Genomic DNA, 18,377 nt, shown 5'->3' with positions numbered 1-18,377 from the left:
AGAGAGAGAAGTTCTAACGAAGATCAGCACGTACATCACAGGTTCGTTTCTCAAATGGGAGAGTCTCACATATATGCTGATCAGTGTCCAGTGGCAGAGGCTACAGGAGAGGCATTGCACATCATTGAGAGGTTTACCATTGAAACTGCAAGAGTGTATCCTCCATGTAGAGTGAAGAAACAGGTAACTTCCTCCCACATACATCTCGTAGGATGACGATGACAGAATATCGGAGAAATCAGAAGTCAGTTGGAGGTTTACCAACAGTAAACACACTATCTGATCAGAAGTATCCTAACACCTCTATGTAATGCATAATTGACCCTTAGATGTCACGAGATGTGGACTCACCAGTATAAGAGCAGGTGGGGAGTATCGTGTAGTCTGAAGAGAAGCAGGAACATCAGAAGGGGTCGGCCAGGATAGCGCAGTGACTTCAATTGTAACTGCTCAGTGAACGTCACCTGAGTAACAAATCCGTTAGGGGCATTTCAAGCCTTCTGAAGCTGCCAATGTTGACAACCACAGCTAAACCGAGGCCTCTTATACTGACTGACAGGGACCGCTGAGGGTGGCTATCAAAAATCACATACATTCAGTGGAAAGAATTACTCAAGAGTTCCACATTGCTACCAGCGTTCCAGTTATTACACTGACTGTACAAAACGAGTTAAAAGAATGGGGTTTAATTGTCGAGCAGAACCTCATAAGCCACACATTTCTTACGGCAATGCTAAGCAACGCTTGAGGTAATGTAAAGACTGGATGACTGGAAACGAGTGATATGGCGCGACGAATCAACACTACACTTTGTGGAAATCCGATGGGAGTGAGGGTTTGGCGGATGCCTAGAGAACGTTGCGTGCCATCATGTGTAGTGCCAACTGTGAAGTACAGCTGGGATGGTGTAATGGTATGGGGATGTTTTTCGTGGTTAAGGTGTGATCCCCTTGTTGCGCTTAACAAAACACTAAGTGCAGAAGAGTACGAACACGTTTTACAGCCTTATGTAGTGCATACAGCAAATGATAACGCACCCTATCATAAAGCAGCATCTGTGAGGCAATGATTTGTGGAAAATAACATTCCTGAAATGGACTGACATGCCCAGAGTCCCGACCTGAACCCAATGGAACACCTTTGAAATGAGTTAAATCATCGACCTCAGCGTCCAACATCTTACCTTCTCTGGTTTCAGCTCTTGTGGAAAAATGGTCTGCCATGTGTGCACCGCCATTCAAACACCTCATGAAACTGGGATTTAGAGGTTTTTAAAGTATAGGAAAACAGAACTGTTTTCTTAAAATGGTGCATTTCTCAGTTACTTATAATGGAATCGTGGAATAATCCCATCGGACGATACTGTGGAGCTTTGTTGTGTGTATCAATGTGGTGACTATTTAAAGGCCTGTCTTTTTATTCCAGTGAAATGAAGACACGGAACTGGAATCCACGAGGAATATGGAACACAATTATGACACAAAATGTTGCTGAGGTCAACGTCAGGAAGTCTCACTGAAACATCCTCGCCATGCAAGCGCGCACATACCTGAGGACAAGGGAAAGGAAGATATGTAGTGTAGTCAGGAATTTTACTTTAAAGAAAGTGATTTAAAAGTCGGTATTGCCCAGGTTTTTAACAGGGTCGGAACTGGAAAGTTTTTTTGGCTACTTGCAGGTCATTATTCGTCTTCAAAAATATTAAAAATACTCCAAACCCCCTGGTCTAGAATCTCCCGACAGACTATCGTATGGGCACCCTTGTCCATCATGACATTCAAGACATAGGTATTCCACATGTAACATAACTGCATTTACTCAATATTATTAAACATAGACAATGTTAATACTGGTCTTCTGTGACACTGATTTTATGGGCACTGGGCCTTTATCCGAGGCATGTTTCAGTGCTCGTCGCTTCGTCTCCTACTGCAGGAGACATCTACAGAGGTCATAACGTCTGATTGGCTCATTTTCAAATGTAACCTAGGTTTAGCTTGTCGAAACAAGCCTTCGGTTAAAAATTAACTATCTCCGCATTTTCAGTCTAGCTGTGAATATCTCCCGTAGTAGGAGACGAAGTGGTGAGCACTTTAACTTGCCGTGGACCACGGCCTGTACCCACAGAATCAGTGTTGTCAAGGATATTAATGCCGGCCTCACAGTCTGCGTAGTATGATCAATACTGATCTTGTAAGCAACTTTTATATGTGTGATCAGGCTATAGGAATATTCTTATTCCATTCAAGTATCACTTCCGTAAAACCGTAAAAATAAAATGAGTTTACTAACATTGAGATTTAGAATAAGCTACTGGCAACGTTGATCATTGTGTATAAAACATAAACCGCACTTGCAACTTCCACAAAATCCGCACTAAAGTAATTATAGGCCTAATCATCCTAGGACATGGAAGAGGCAGTGCTGTAGTTGCGGAACATAAGTTGGTAGCAGACACGCACTGTTGTTCCATCTGCACATAGAGTTGCCCGGCTCCGCAGCTATGTCACGAACGCACGCCTGTGCTGTGACGCTCGACTCCCAGGCAGCAGTTAAAATAGCGGAAGGAATTTTCATCGTCAGTATTTTCTCGGCAGACGAAGATTTGCGTTAGTCAAGAGGAGTAGGCCATGTGCTGGCGCCGTGTTTCACCCTGTCCATTCTCTCTTCACCACACAAGTCAAACATGACATCACACGACTCCGAATACACATGTTACAGCCGCCTTCACTCAACAGATAGGCCTACACTTAAAGACAAAAATCTACTAAGCAAAGGTGCGATTGATCGCGCAGGGAAAAAACTCTTCCCGATTGGGAGGCTGAAGTTAACCCTCGGAGTGTCCCAGCCAACAATGCGAAACAATAAGTAAAGTGAAGAGGAGAAATTTGGAAAATGGATTAAAGATCAGAGAGAAGAAATAAAAGTTCGAAGGTCTGTCGATAATTGTGTCACACTATCAGAGACAGCAAAGGGCTCTGCCAGTGGAACGTAGACGAATAAAATCAGGCGATGCTGAGGGAAATGAGAAAATGAAAGTAGCATACATTAGATGACAATGGAAGCTCTTGAAACGTGATGCTACAAAAGAATGCTGAAGATTCGATGGGTACATCTGATAAGAGGTGAAAAGGGAAGGACTAGATGATCGGACATCCGGAGGCATCAAGAAATAGTGAACATGGTAATAGGGAAAAGAGTGGGAGCTCAAAATTTTAGACTTAGATCAGGGTCTGAATACAGTAAGCAGGTTCAAATGGATGTAGGTTGCAGGAACTATTAAAAGACTCGTAGAGGATATGTTACCTTGGAGAGCTGTATCAAAACTGTCTCTTTACTGGAGAACAATTACAGCTCGTACAAAGACATAAAAGCCTTTATCGTTTCCACTCCCCCATCTGTGATCAGAAGGAGAAGGACTTTAATATGAAGTCTCTGCTACTTACCACTTCACAAACATAAGTAGAGTATTAAAAAAGCAGGGCTACTATAAATGATTCAATCGTTTCCAAGGTGTTACATGTACAAATTTGACTGGTACATGGACACAACCGTAAACTCACCATGTTGCATTTTGCACTCTACAGATTTTCTATGAGTGGCCCTCTGGTCACATCGAACGAGGTGGTGCACTGGTTAGCACACTGAACTCGCATTCGGTTCAAAATGGTTCAAAAGGCTCTGAGCACTATGCACTATGGGACTTAACATCTGAGGTCATCAGTCCCCTAGAACTTACAACTACTTAAACCTAACTAACCTAAGGACATCACACACATCCATGCCCGAGGCAGGATTCGAACCTGCGACCGAAGCAGGCGCGCGGTTCCGGACTGTAGCGCCTAGAACCGCTCGGCCACTTCGGCCGGCTCAGAGAACGTATCAGTGATGCTGTGATTACCATTGACAGTATGTTGCTACATAACTTGACTATCGCTTGGATATGTGTCGTGTGACCAGCGGTAAGGAAGGAAGATTGGGTTTAACGTCTCGTCGACATCGAGGTCATCGACATCGAGGTCATCGACATCGAGGTCATTAGAGATGGGGCACAAGCTCGAACTCGCATTCGGGAGGACGTTGGTTGAAACCCGCGTCGAGCCATGCAGATTTAGGTTTTCCGTGATTTCCCTAAATCGCTCCAAGCAAATGACAGGATGTTTGCTTTTAAAGGGCGCGGCCGATTTCCTCGCCCATCCTTGAAATAATTCGAGCTTGTGCCCCGTCTCTAATGACCTCGATGTCGACGAGACGTTAAACCCAATCTTCCTTCCTTACCTCTGGTCACACGACACATATCCAAGCGACAGTCAAGTTATGTAGCAACATCCTGTCAATGGTGATCACAGCATCACTGATACGTTCTCTGAGCCGGCCTAAGTGGCCGAGCGGTTCTAGGCGCTACAGTCCGGAGCCGCGCGACCGCTACGGTCGCAGGTTCGAATCCCGCCTCGGGCATGGATGTGTGTGATGTCCTTAGGTTAGTTAGGTTTAAGTAGTTCTAAGTTCTAGGGGACTTATGATCTCAGCAGTTGAGTCCCATAGTGCTCAGAGCCATTTGAACCATTTTTTTTCTTCTGAACACACACTGCGCTTCTGTACAGATAAACAATTCGTATACAGTATTTCAACACACAATTCTTTTCTTGATTGGTCGTCATTCTGACAAGGCACCGCATTCATAACGCTAACTGGTGAGCACAATGCAAACTCGTTGAGAATACGGTTTTGTTCATGTGTTCGAAATGAATGACTCGTTTATAGAAGCCCTGTATAATAAAAGTACATACAGAGCTGTTTCACTACACTTCATTTCACAGGTAATTTCTTGTAGCATCGACGACAGCACACTGTTACACTACACTTCGTTTCACAACAGTTTGAGTATGGGGCACAAAAATGACATAGTGATATAAATTATTGTAACGCCAGTTCAAATTAAAGCACCAGAAACTGTAGAGGTACTTTATGGAATGTGCACTGCAATAGCAGTAGAATCCTGTGTTGTTTGACTCTCGTGGGAAATTTATTCAAACACAGTCTGATTAAAGTTACTTGACAGTTGACACTTCACACGTTGGAGGTGCTTCCTCCAATCAGAGGCGTTCAGCGTCGCTCCTGAATTGTTCGTCGTTGTCAAACTGCCACAGCAAATGGTCAATTAACTTCCAATTACGTGCCTGGTTTTCTTTCTTTTTTTTCCTTCCTTGTTGCGTCTGGATCCCGAATCTTGAGACCGGCTCTTTTACCTCGCATTTTATCACACACACACACACACACACACACACACACACACACACAAAATACGCACATTTCGTGCACACCGCTAGCCAAAGACTGCTGGATTCTTCCGCGCAAGACACATGATTCGCCTTCACATATTCAATCGCCATTGCAGAGATCGGCCTACTTCATACGACATAGCGTAAAACCTAATTTTTTGAAGGTAGAAAATTATCGTTGCAACTGGTTCTCTAGATAAATAAATATATTAGCAGAATGCGAAGGTCTTCCGTAGCGTGGTGGTGACGTCACAGCTCACGATGCCGGATGCCGCGGTGTTCGAATAACGCCAGGCGATAACATTTTTTCTTTTTTTATAATCTTTACCAAAATGACTTATTATATTCAGTGAGGTAGTTTTTATCTATGGTTTACTTTTAATCTTTTGTTACATCATTTTCGTCATCTTGACTTTTTTTATTTGCTCTTATTTTTCTTCGTATCATTTTTTCTTATGGAATCTGCTTGTGTCGCCTGTAACCTGTACATCACTTCCAACGAGGGCGGCTCATCGGTCGGTATCGCGTCAAGTCGCGTAGATAAGGCGAGAAGTTAAAATTCGCTTTTAGCGCCGAAACTAAACTTTTTCTGTCTTGACTTTGCTCTTACAGGCCACCTGTGAGCAAAGCGAGCGTGATTAATAGTCCTGCCGCAGGTTGCTGACCGCCGTTTTCTTGGATACATTGCACATCAAGAGGTTGTGGTTAGGTTAGGACACAATTGTAAATGCAGGGCTGTCAAACGCGTTGTCCGCCGCAGTTCAGTTCAAAAAATGGTTCAAATGGCTCTGAGCACTATGGGACTTAACTCCTGTGGTGATCAGTCCCCTAGAACTTAGAACTACTTAAACCTAACTAACCTAAGGACATCACAAACACCCATGCCCGAGGCAGGATTCGAACCTGCGACCGCAGCGGTCGCGCGGTTCCAGAGTGTAGCGCCTAGAGCGGCTCGGCCCCTTCGGCCGGCCGCAGTTCAGTCATTGGTCTTTTAAAATCAGCTGTGGACAGAGCATCTCGCGTTCGCGCCTTACCTGACGGCAGCAGCTTCAAACATTAAATGAACAGCATTTCAGCACTTGGGGAGTGACCCGCCGTGCTTGCGTGCCACCTTAACCGAGTGGTAGTCGAAGAGGCAACACTGTAGGGCTATGTAACAGACGTCAACTATCAAGCAATTTTAAACACACTATACAAATAAGTGGAGTAAATACCATCTGCTGGTTACTGTCTTCATTTTCACGAGAACCGTTCTAATCTTTTCCCAATTGTTTAAGTCATAGGAGATTAGATGACGAAGGGCATAAAAATTGCTGCCGTAGTATTAACATTGTTCTAAATATATTAGGTCCGCAGCTCGTTTTCTCGCTTCCCGAGCACGGGGTCCCAGGTTCGATTCCCGGCGGGGCCCGGGCTTTTCACCTGTACCGAAATGACTGGGTGTTGTGTCGTCATCATCATCATCATCATCATCATCAATCCCCATTTACGGTCGGAGGAAGGCAACGGCAAACCCCTACATTAGGACCTTGCCTAGTACGGCGCGTCGTTACCCTACGCTCTGCCAAGAAGTATAGGACTTCATTCACACCCTGACAATGAAATTTTAAAGTTCAATACGCCACATAATTTTGTGTGTTGTCTGAAAGAGGACAGCTTACCACGGAGTTCCACGTTCGGAAACAGTCCCCCAAACTCGAGTTTGTCGAAGTACGGGAAACACTAACGGAAATGCACAATGCTAAGGTATAATTTACACGGTTCAGAGGCCTTAAGGGAAGTCGTACCGCCCTATCTCCACAATGTTAAATTGGCTATACAAATGCCCCGTTTTTTCAGGAACTGTTGAGTATATAAATGTGGTGTTTTTATCACATGTTCCCTCACGTTCCCTCATGTTTTGTGACTGTATTGCTCTACAATTACTTTAAAACAACAACAACAACTGGAAAAGTTATGATTTTTTCCCTAAACATATAATTTTTTGGTGTAAATTTTCACAATTTTAATTTCTTGAATTTCAACTAGTACAGTAAATACTACTGAAATAGAGCTACAACATCATTGTACTATCTGTGTTATGTGGTAAATAATTCATTGATGTAGATTCAGAAGTTTGAGGAAACGGGGCTTTTAAACTGAAAAATGTCATGTTGAGAAAATTGCGTTTTAAAAAAAATTAATATACAGCCAACTGATACGTAAAAATATATGTTAGAATCCTCCTGGATGGTAGTCCTCGTCTCCTCCATCTTCCTCACCCAGTGATGCCCTCCTTCATGATTCACAGTTGGTCCAAGTCCATCACACTTTTAGTGGTGTTGTAGCCTTTATGAATGCCAAGATATTCCAAAACCTGTAGTCTTCCAGAATAGCCATCATTAAAAGTAAGAACAGCATCCAAAACACCAAGTTCAAAGACTGACCTTCCAACAAACATTTTTTGGTATCTTTGACCATATAAGATTGTTAAATGATTCGTTTCCATTTTGTGTTTTGCCCTCGAGACATTTCTTCAACAGCTCTGGCTGGGCAAGATCCTGAAACAGGTTTCATGGCAAGCATAACAGCATTTGGTACAGTAATTTTGTGCGAGAAAGTGTCTCCCTTACCCACCTCTTTTGCCTTCAAGTATTCATACCATTCAGTGGAACACAGGTTGTGTATTGGTTCAGCATCTGTAGACAGCTTGTGAAAATAAATTGCCCAAACAGCTCTCTCCACACCATCTAAATTATTTCCGTTACTTCTAATAGCCATACCATAATATTGTGTATTCTGATCAGTTTGTTTAACAGTCAGTCGACGTCTTATACTTAGACCATCAAATAACTTGGTACTTCCCAACTGCTGTTTGAGTCTACGTAGTCTCGTGCCCATCCTCTTTTGCACATGATTAATGCACTCTAGTTTTGTAATTGACAAATAACCATAGGGTTTACTCTCCACCACTGCCTTATACGATCGTGAGTCTCCACCCCCAAGAAAACCCGTGTAGCGAACAGCACGGTCATGCTGGGAACGTTGGAACATTTTCACTGCAGAAGCAACCTCCATCCCTCCACTAGTTCCTTCATAGTTTCTCTGACAATTCATTTCATGCTTAGTTTGCTTTCCAGTACTCTTGCCTGCTTTCCTACAACACTGACAGTACATGGTCAACACATCAACATCCAACACTTTCCCATTGTCGATGCCGATAATAGATTCACATGAATTCTGTGACTGGAAACCTCTTTTTTGCTAGGATCCACCGAATGATATTGCTATGTCAGAACTACCATTTTCTGCTACAGTCAGCTCTGCTGCTGTAGTCATTGACTCCATAGCACACGCCTTGACACTACTTCTTACTATGGAGTTTTATTTGATAGATTTTGTAGGGGGACTAGGGAGGTTCAACAAGCCACAATGAACCTTACCAGCGTAATGGCCTTTTCCTATGCATCTAAGTCCACAGAAGTATCTTATATTAGTGTCAAAAAGTCCATTCTTTACACTTATTTTTGAAGTCTTAAAAGTCTTTTCGCTTTCACAGTTCAAACACATTATTTGTAAAGTGCACACCAGACCATTGCGTTGAGATAGATTTTCAGAAATTTCAATTTCCCCTCCACATATACAACACAGTGTTTCACACAAAGCTGAATAAGTATATGGAGATTAATAATGATATTGCACTTTGTTTCACTGTCTGAAGCTGCGTTGTATTTTACATCATTACCCAGCAGTTTTTACTTGGAAGCACTCTGAGGGGTAGAAGGACTGTCACTATTTACAACCAAATTATCACGCCCTCCGGCGCTAACCACTCTTTTTACTGCTGCTCTATTTGTTCTGTAGTATATGTTTCCTTTGTTTCGTATTTTTTAAGCACTCATTTTGGTTTAGTCATGACGAAAACTATCACAGGAAACACAGTAACTAAAACGTGGCTAGTGGATAACTGTTGTTGTGAAACACAAACAAATGTACAGTTCTAAGAGTTTACTGCGAAGTACCGCCAGTGTAAGCAACTTATCAAACGGCAGTTCTGTACGAAACAAAAGAAACCACAGCCTTCTAGACTATATAGTTCCAGAGAAAATTGCCAATATGCGAAATGATGAAAAACAAAATTCTCGGAAATGTCATTGCATGATTATTTTCAAATATTTATTTAAAATAGTAAATAATCGAATGTTTCAATAAAATCAACACCAAATTAAGCATCAACATCCATATTTTCATAATTTACATGAAAGTAAAAATGTCAAATTGTGTCATTTTGGGCGGTACGACGACTTAAGCCGCGTCGTGCAGTATGACCCACACGAGCGCAGAACACACAATGGAGCAGTGTTCGTAGGTGCGCAGCTAGGTATGCTCCAATGTGCATGCGCACGCAACAGTAAAAATAGAGAACGAAAAACGCCGTCCAAACATAGTGCGCACGAACCAGCCATTTCCTTTGATGCACCGACACAGCGTGGAACTGCTCGTTGTTCCGCAGTTTAACATCCACACTGGACGTGCTGTGCAGCGCAGTTAAAGTTTGGCGCAGCGTGGGGCAGCTGGTGCAGACGACGACCGGGCAAGGTTTCGCTACCGTGTTCATTCAAATACTGGCAGAGTAGGAAACGCTATGAATGTATTTGAATTCAATCTCCATATTCTCCATACAGAGACTAAAACGGACACTACAACTGCATTGTTGTGTCATGTTTCAAGAAATTTCGATCTTTTACCTAAGGTATATTTAGATTTCACACTCCGCTAGAATAAAACCTATTAACACACCCACTGTGATTCCTCGCTTATCTTCTGTCACAGTGATAGGTGTCCGCAAGTAGGCCAAGGAAAGGCACTTGCCGTACATTCCCCCTGGAATCTGGAGTACAGAGTTAGTATTCATTACAGAATTCTCACATACTTCTAAAAATGAGTGGACAACCATCATTTATCTGGGATATAATGTTTCTTGTGTCACCTACAAAATTTAGTTCTTGATCCATGACACGTCTCTAAACAGACCAAATCATTTACATAAGAAACTGCAATTTTAGAATCTCCCCCCCCCCCCCCCTCTTTCCCCTGACCAATGACTGAGGACGCCACTGACCACAGAGCTATACACTGAGGCTTCACAAATCTTTGTCATAGCGATGTACACAGATGGCGGTAGTGTCGCTTACACGAGGTGCATTGTAGCAGGTGTCATTTGTGGTTGATGTGAAAACATTTCCGAAGTGATTACGGCCGCACGTTGGGAATTCACGGACTTTGAAAACGGAATCGTAGTTGGTGCGAGACATTCCATTGCGAAAATCTTTTGGGAATTCAATATTCCGAAATCCCCAGGTGAAGAATGTATTGAGAATACCACATTTTAGGCATCATCTCTCATCACGGACAACGCAGTGGCAGATGGCCTTCACTTAAGGAGCGAGAGCAGCAGCGTTTGTGTAGAGTTGTCAGTGCTAACAGACGAGGAACAGTGCGTAAAATAAGCACAGAAATTAATGTGCAACGTACGACGACCGTATCCGTTAGGACAGTGCGACGAAATCTGGCGTTAATGGGCTATGGCAGCAGACGTCAGACCGAGTACCTTTGCTAGCCGCGCGACATCGTCTGCAGTGGCTCTCCTGGGCTCGGTTGGACCCTAGACGACTGGAAAACCGTGGCCCAGTCAGACGAGTCCCGATTTCAGATGGTAAGAGCTGATGGCACGGTTCGAGTGTGGCGCACACCCCATGAGGCCACGGGCTCGAGCTATCAACAAGGCACTGTGCAAGCTCTCCATAACGGTGTAGGCTCTGTTTACACGGAATCGATTGGGTCCTCTGGTCCAACTGAACCGATCACCGACTGGAAATTATAATATTCGGCTACTTGAAGACCATTTACAGCTATTCAACCGTGGAAGTTTTATGGATGACAATGCTCTATGTCACCGAGCCACAATTCGCGATTGGTTTGAAGAACATTCTGTACAGATCGAGCGAATGATTTGGCCATTCAGATCGCCCGACATAAATCCGATCGAATCGAGAGGTCACTTCGTGCACATAGTCCTGCACCGGAAACGGACAGCCACAGAGGCAGCATGTCCCAATATTTCTGCAGGGAGCTTGCAACTACTTGTTGAGTCCATGCCACGTCGAGTTGCTGCACTACGCCAGGTCGAACACGATATTAGGATGACTTCTGTGATCTCAGTGTAGAACAGTTCCGCCAATGTTCTTCAGGAACACAGCTGAAAGCGTTCTACGTGGCACGACGCCATTATATGCATCGAATTGTAATCGTGGTTCCGCGAGGTAAATGCGGAAACCTCGAGTATGCTGACTTGTTACCAAATGCGTCCAAACAGGACCACCGTACTGTTAGTCTGTTCTTGGCTGTCGAAGGAAAACACCGCTAGACATCAGAGAATGAAGAACGTGTATCTTGTTGGACTAGGATGTACAGCCGGAAGTTAGTGACTACTTCAGGCAGCAGGACACTGTTTTACCGAATGGGTATCTTCAGCCTGGCGCGTCGGTGGGATGAATGCATCAATGCTCATGGCGATTCTGTCTGACTGGCATACTCATCCTGTACTGTATGGCCTTCGAACGAAAAAATTTTGATCGCCCGTTAAACTATTGGTCAAAACTAGAAAAAAAAAACGTGTTTGGATACAAGAACTTCCTGGGATATGGTCCATTGTACACATCGGCGTTCCACTGCAGCAACTCCGGCTCCAATGACACCTCGTCGGCAGAACGTTAAATCCCAAACATCTGTTCTTGAAAGACTAAACTTTTTAATAGTAACAAAAGGTGGTCCTACACGTTATTAAGTACGACATTCCTTCATATCGTAGAGTAGGCCGCACACTATAGTTGTGATAGAAGTACTTCCGTCCACGTAAGTACAGTAAAGTAATACTGAATAAATTATGAATAAGTATCCATTACGCACGGACACACAAATCCCATTGTCTTGTTATGTTCGGTTGCACAGCTGCATGTCACAGCTATAATCTATATCAACGGTAGAATTACTACATGTTTCTCACAACAAAGAAAGCGTGCTACTTCGCTTCTACATCTTTCTACCTCTCTACAGTTGCGAGGATATCCTGTTTTCTGCTGTATTTAGGGGACGGCCGCTAATTACGTGTGCTGAGAACAGGGGAGGGGTGAGGGAAAAATCTCACGAAGTCTCATTTAAAGAGGGCGGAATGAAAATCTCACGTAAACTTTTTAATTCAGAGAATATACATTATGGTAACAACATTTTGTTGTATATAAATCACGTGTGTATACCCGGCATTCCCCGATTTGAAACAAGTGCCGCACAAATGTTAGATTTCATTCCGGGAGTCTTCTACTGCGCCGGTCGAAATCACTGCGTTTTCGTCAGTCCGTTGTGATATTCCGTAACGCATATGAAGTCGATGTTATTGTGTTCAACACGGAATTATATCAAAACTTTTAGAATGCGTATGTTAAGGGGCATACCGTCAAGTCCGAACACACGTGCGAGCAAGAAGTTAATCGTTTGTGGAAGAAAGCTAACTTGAAGTTCACCGAAAAGAATTTGCTGCATGATCATATAAATCAAAAGACTGAAAAGCTACTTAATCACACGATTCAAACAAAGGAAAAAGGTAAAAACTGTTTGTTGTTTTTTATCTGCAGTGTAAGTAAACGTTCAATGATACTTACTGTATGTAATATACCAATAAAAGGTCAGTGTTTTAGGAATCCGTCAAAATGTTAATAATGTTTTGAAGGAGCCTTTTTGTCCCTCTGTCTCTGCCCGACCGACTGAGTACTATTCGCCGTTGGCATGTTTAAAATATTGTTTTAATTACGTGTTAGAAACACTGTATAATGCACTTTATAAGTAAAACATGTTTTTATAAATGTTTTAATCAATGTTTAACACATTTTTTTTTTCATTTTACGTCCTTTCACGCAACTACGGGGGTAAATCCCAAATGAGAGGGGGGGGGGGGGGAGGGGAGGTGTTCCATCACATCTCAGAAAGGTGGAGGGTGGCCCAGATTTTAAAGAAAACCGCCACACGATATTGGTGGACGTCCTCTAAGAAGTTCCTGTTCTTCATTCTATCCCATCCAGTGAGTAGGAGAGGTATGAGACAATGAATCAGCAGTTACATACGAGAACCGAGTGTAAATACTTTAAAAAAATATGTGTGTTCAACTAAATTATGTTTGTGTATGGCTTCGAGCTTTGAGTAAATTTCAACCTACATATCGTTTGCGGCTCTATCACCAGCCAGTCATAGTCCAGTTCGTAACTGTCTGAGATCAACAGGACCACACCTAATAAAGCACCGTGCTGTTCAGACAATACTCCGCGTAACTCTTATTTCAATAACACAACGATGCTGAAATATTTGTTTGTCGCGATTTTGATACATAGTCAACCCATTATAACCACATATGTATCATTCGTCGCTGCATACGACCATACAACCATGCAACACAAGAACTACGCACGATATGAATTTTGCATGCCCTTATCTAGCAGCAGTAGACGATCACGTAATGCGAGTGTTACGATCTGCATTTAACGCATCTGATCCTTGAATATTTCTGTAAAACTTTCGTCAGACTGACTCTGTTGTAGTCTTGGTCGTGGGGAGGTACTGAATTGAAAGTGAAAGCTCTTAGAAATTTGTAAGAACAGCACTCTGAAATAAATTCGTAAGGGACCAAACTGCTGAGGTTATCGGTCCTAGACTTACACACTACTTAAACTAATTTATGCTAAGAACAACACACACATCCATGCCTGAGGGAGGACTCGAACCTCCGGCGGGAGAGGCCGCGCTATCACCAACATGGCGCCTCTAACCACGCGGCTACGAACAGCACTTCGACCATTTGGAATGACAAGGAGTCAACTAACATTTCACGAGTTTTGTGTAAATATACGTCAAAGTTTTATTACCTCATTATTCAGTTGTCTCTCAATCTACAATAGTTATTTTTTGATATGGTGCTAGCCAATTTTTGTCACAATGAACTGTAAAGAATATTTACAAAAATGTTGTTATAAAAGTACAAATTGTTGTATTAACCTTTCCTCTACGTGCTATTCAAGAATTTCAATAATTTTCACGTGTCACTTACCTCTACGTTTGTTTTTTCAGTCAATTTATAAGAGCAAATTTTCTTCTTTTTTTCCTTTCTAAAATGAACAGTTTATGCGGTAAGTGTTTTCCACTTTTAAATCCTAATGCTTGTTAATGTGATAAGATTTTATTAATGGAAACTAATAATTATACAAATATTCAATTTTATTTATCTTTACTTACAAGAAAAATAATACAATAATAAAAAATTAAGCTCCACGTGTCAGATGGGACTTTGTCATCCCAAACAATCAAAGTTGTATCGGTTGGGACGAACACTGGCACGCTTATATCTTCTCCACTGACAGCACGACGAGTACATTCTACTTGTAGAAGAAGTGAGACAGAAACTTGCCACACTAAGTTATATCAGTTGGAACTTGTAACACCATAGCTCTAATGCTGTGCTGATTTATTTTGCTTTTGTTTCATTTAATGTTACATTGCTGTGCTTCTGTAAATGTGTTTGTTTGAATAGATAACACAAAACTGTATACTCCTTTCTTTGTTAAAACTTTGATGTCATGTCTCTCGTTTAAATGCTTTGTCCCATTTGGAGGGAACAAAATTTACTGTATATAATTGTAATTTTGTGTGAATAATTTTTTTTGTAGAGATGTCAATAGGTGTAAATGTTTTGTTTTATTTAATGCATTTGGTTACTGTCATGTAAACTGCTGATCCTCACTTAGGGTTCTTAGTTAGTTTGTATGTAAAAGGTGTAGTGGTTCCCCTCGGGAACGGAACTGTGTAGCACGCGCAAATTGTGGTTGGCCTAGGTGGAAAAGGTGGAACTGATAGTCAGTCGTGGACGAGCTACGAGTCGGGGACGAGCTTCTAAACTGTGCACTGCCATGTAAAAGATGCATATTGTGCTGGTTCCGACAGAGGCTTTTCTGCTACTTTCCAATGCCTCGGATGGATGGATAAATAGCTGGAACTATTCTGGAATTTGTATCTGTCGTCGCCACCAAGAAATGACAGAGTCCAGCAATTCTGTCTGCGATTCCACCTACCAACATGCAGTTGCCACCACATTGCGCAATCATTGCATCGGAATGCTATAATGATGTACAGTGAAGGATCAGCTTAATGAATGTGTTAGTGTGTTCAAATATAAGGTAATTTATATCTGAATTTATATACCAACCTTGATTTTTCTCCTCATCATAACACCTCTCAGGTTCCTCTCCGTTTGAACTAAAGTGACTTCCGAATGTCCTTACTGAAAGAAATTAAAGCCTAGAGTTTTGCTAATTGATGCCTCTTGAACATAGTAAAAAAAAAGTTAAAGTTAATGTGGCAAGAGAGTGGGTTAAAGTTAATGATGCTTGCTGAAAATATTCCTATTAAAACTGCTTATTAAAGTGCTGTTGCTAACTTCAAAATTAAAAGTTCTTAAGACTGAGGCTTATAAAGTAAATGATCACATTGTTGTCTGTAGTAAATTCTAAAAGGTGAGTCAGTTTCTTGCAATTTTGTCAACATTGTGTTTCGCTGTACTAAAAGTGAGAAAGCTGCAGTTGTGAAACGTTATATACTCATGTTTGCTAAGTGTTTGTCTCTCTTGTGTATTAGAAGTGCATATTAATAGTAATGTTATAAAGACCATTCACTTTGTGTAAGCCCTGAAAGTAATAGTGTGTTTCGGTATCTGTTATAATTTTGCAAATCGTTTCTGCTGCTCTGTTAGTTCCAATCTTACCGTAAACATATGTATGTGTCAGAGTTCACTGCATTCGCGTGTGACAAAGTATAGGTTGTGTTGATCCGTTATAGTTACTTATATCTACTTCCTTAAACGAGAACGTTAATCTTTCTCTTTCCTAATTAGGCTGGCGAACGTTTCCCTTATTCTATAAACAGTATAGCTAGGCAAAATTTTGTTTGTTACTGTTCAAATATTTACATAATTCTGACTTTCACTTCCGATAAGCCACCTCCTTTAGGTACAACACGGTCAACATAACAAAATTCCTCTCAGAGGGTAACACTGATCTGTTGCTTTATACCATTATTACTCTAACAAAATAATTCTGTTTTGCAAATTGCCTCCAGTTTCGAGGTTATGGTATAGCAGTAGCAGACAGGAGTGTTATAAACTCGCGTGCTTCAGTAGTGGGACAAGGCCGGTGTCGTCCCGAAGTACGTCACCCCAGACCAGGACGTCGCCCCAAAGTAAATCAAGGACATGACTGCGAAGTAGGTCACCCCAGATGACATCTGTGATGTCACTGATGGAACAAGTGCCACACACCCTGCCACGCCCCCGTGGCGGCAAGTTTGAATTTTGGCGGGAAAGTGCCATGCCCTCCTCCCAGGCAGGAAGATCAAATTCCAAAAGGATAATGCATCACACCACAGTTATCTCTACTAACCTAAGAAAATCGCCGGAAGATAGGTCACTTGGGCTACCTCCACTAACCAAACAACTCTCCTTCCCTCCCCTCCCCCATAAAATGGCGGGAAGTTTGAATTTTGTCAGATTTTCGTGAGTGCCCCGCCCACCTGGAGTTGGAATGAATTTTCGCGAGTGCCACGCCCACCTGGACTTAGAAGGAAATAGTTAAAGTCTCCACCACGATTCTCAACCAACCGCCACATCCCCCTACCAACCCATGTTGGCGGTATATATTATTGTATTACGATCTTTGGAAACTCAAATTTTGATGGTATATAGTACCTTTGGTGGTTATTATGATCTTTGGATGGAATTTACGGGCAAGCACCGATTCCCCCTTTACTACTTTTAGCACGGGGATTTTGAATTTTGGTGGGAAACTGGCTTCTCCCCACTAATAGGGTACCATAAATGATCTACTGTAACACCTAGGAAGTTTGAATTCGTGAATGCCACGACCACGTGGACTTGGAAGTAAACAGTTAAAGTCTCCACCATGATCCTCAACCGACCGCCACATCTTACCAACCCATGTTGTAGGGCTAACTTACACTAACGTGTACTAAAATGTACTAATGTGCGCTAACATGTACTAATGTGCACAGTGCATGACATCATCCAAGATGGTGGAGGGGAAATGGTGTGAAAACGACTCTGCCTATGATGGGCATGAGTCTTTGATTTGCAAGCAATGTCTCCACCATGAAATCAAGACTCCAACCAACCTAGTACACATTACTGCCACCAAAGGGTACTGTCATCCGTCCTGTGACCTAATCCCAGATGGTCGTCTGTAGGGGGAAAATTGCGCGAAAATGACTCGGGCTGCGCTGGGGAGAGCAAGGAAGCAGTGCACTCCATTTATTTTGGAACATTTTATTTAGGCATGGAGTATATTTGTCACACTGACACAAAACACTCTCCCTGATGTGCTTAGGGGTCACAATACACAGTCAGCAGGAACGCAAGCAACTCCTAATGTACTGAAATAATTTCAGTAGAGACAGACTCTTCCTAAATAATGCAGTACACAGATGTGCAGACATGAAATCAACTCATATACTGCCCAAATAACGCATAGCGCAGTCTACAGACCTGCTCGCAAAATAATACAACAGACACGCAAACAATGTATGCAGACACCACCTGCCGCCCCCTGTCTACTAGACAGCCCACCTAATTTTACATTCGTGATCTCCGCAGGAGATATAAGTAGGGGGAAGCAACATATTCGATACCTCATCCAGAAATGCACCCTCTCGAAACCTGGTGAGCAAGCTACACCGCAATGCAGAGCGACTCTTGCAGAGTCTGCCACTTGAGTTTGCTAAACATCTCCGTAATGCTATCACTGTTACCAAATAACCCTGTGACGAAACGCATCGCTCTTCTTTGGATCTTCTCTATCTCCTCCATTAACCGGATCTGGTACGGATCCCAAACTGATGAGCAATACTCAAGTATAGGTCGAACGACTGTTTTGTAAGCCACCTCCTTTGTTGATGGTCTGAATTTTCTAAGGACTCTCCCAATGAATCTCAACCTGGTACCCGCCTTAC

General features: G+C 42.4%; 1 protein-coding gene across 1 annotated transcript in view; it reads right to left on the bottom strand.

Moving 5' to 3' along the window:
* LOC126249052 (organic cation transporter protein-like) overlaps positions 1–18,377 on the bottom strand; it is a 562,555-nt gene that overhangs the window by 68,195 nt on the left and 475,983 nt on the right. The gene's annotated exons all lie outside the window — the stretch shown is intronic.

Source organism: Schistocerca nitens, chromosome 3 (genome assembly GCF_023898315.1).
Source record: "Schistocerca nitens isolate TAMUIC-IGC-003100 chromosome 3, iqSchNite1.1, whole genome shotgun sequence".
NCBI lineage: Eukaryota > Metazoa > Arthropoda > Insecta > Orthoptera > Acrididae > Schistocerca > Schistocerca nitens.
This window is presented reverse-complemented; position numbering and strand designations above follow the sequence as displayed.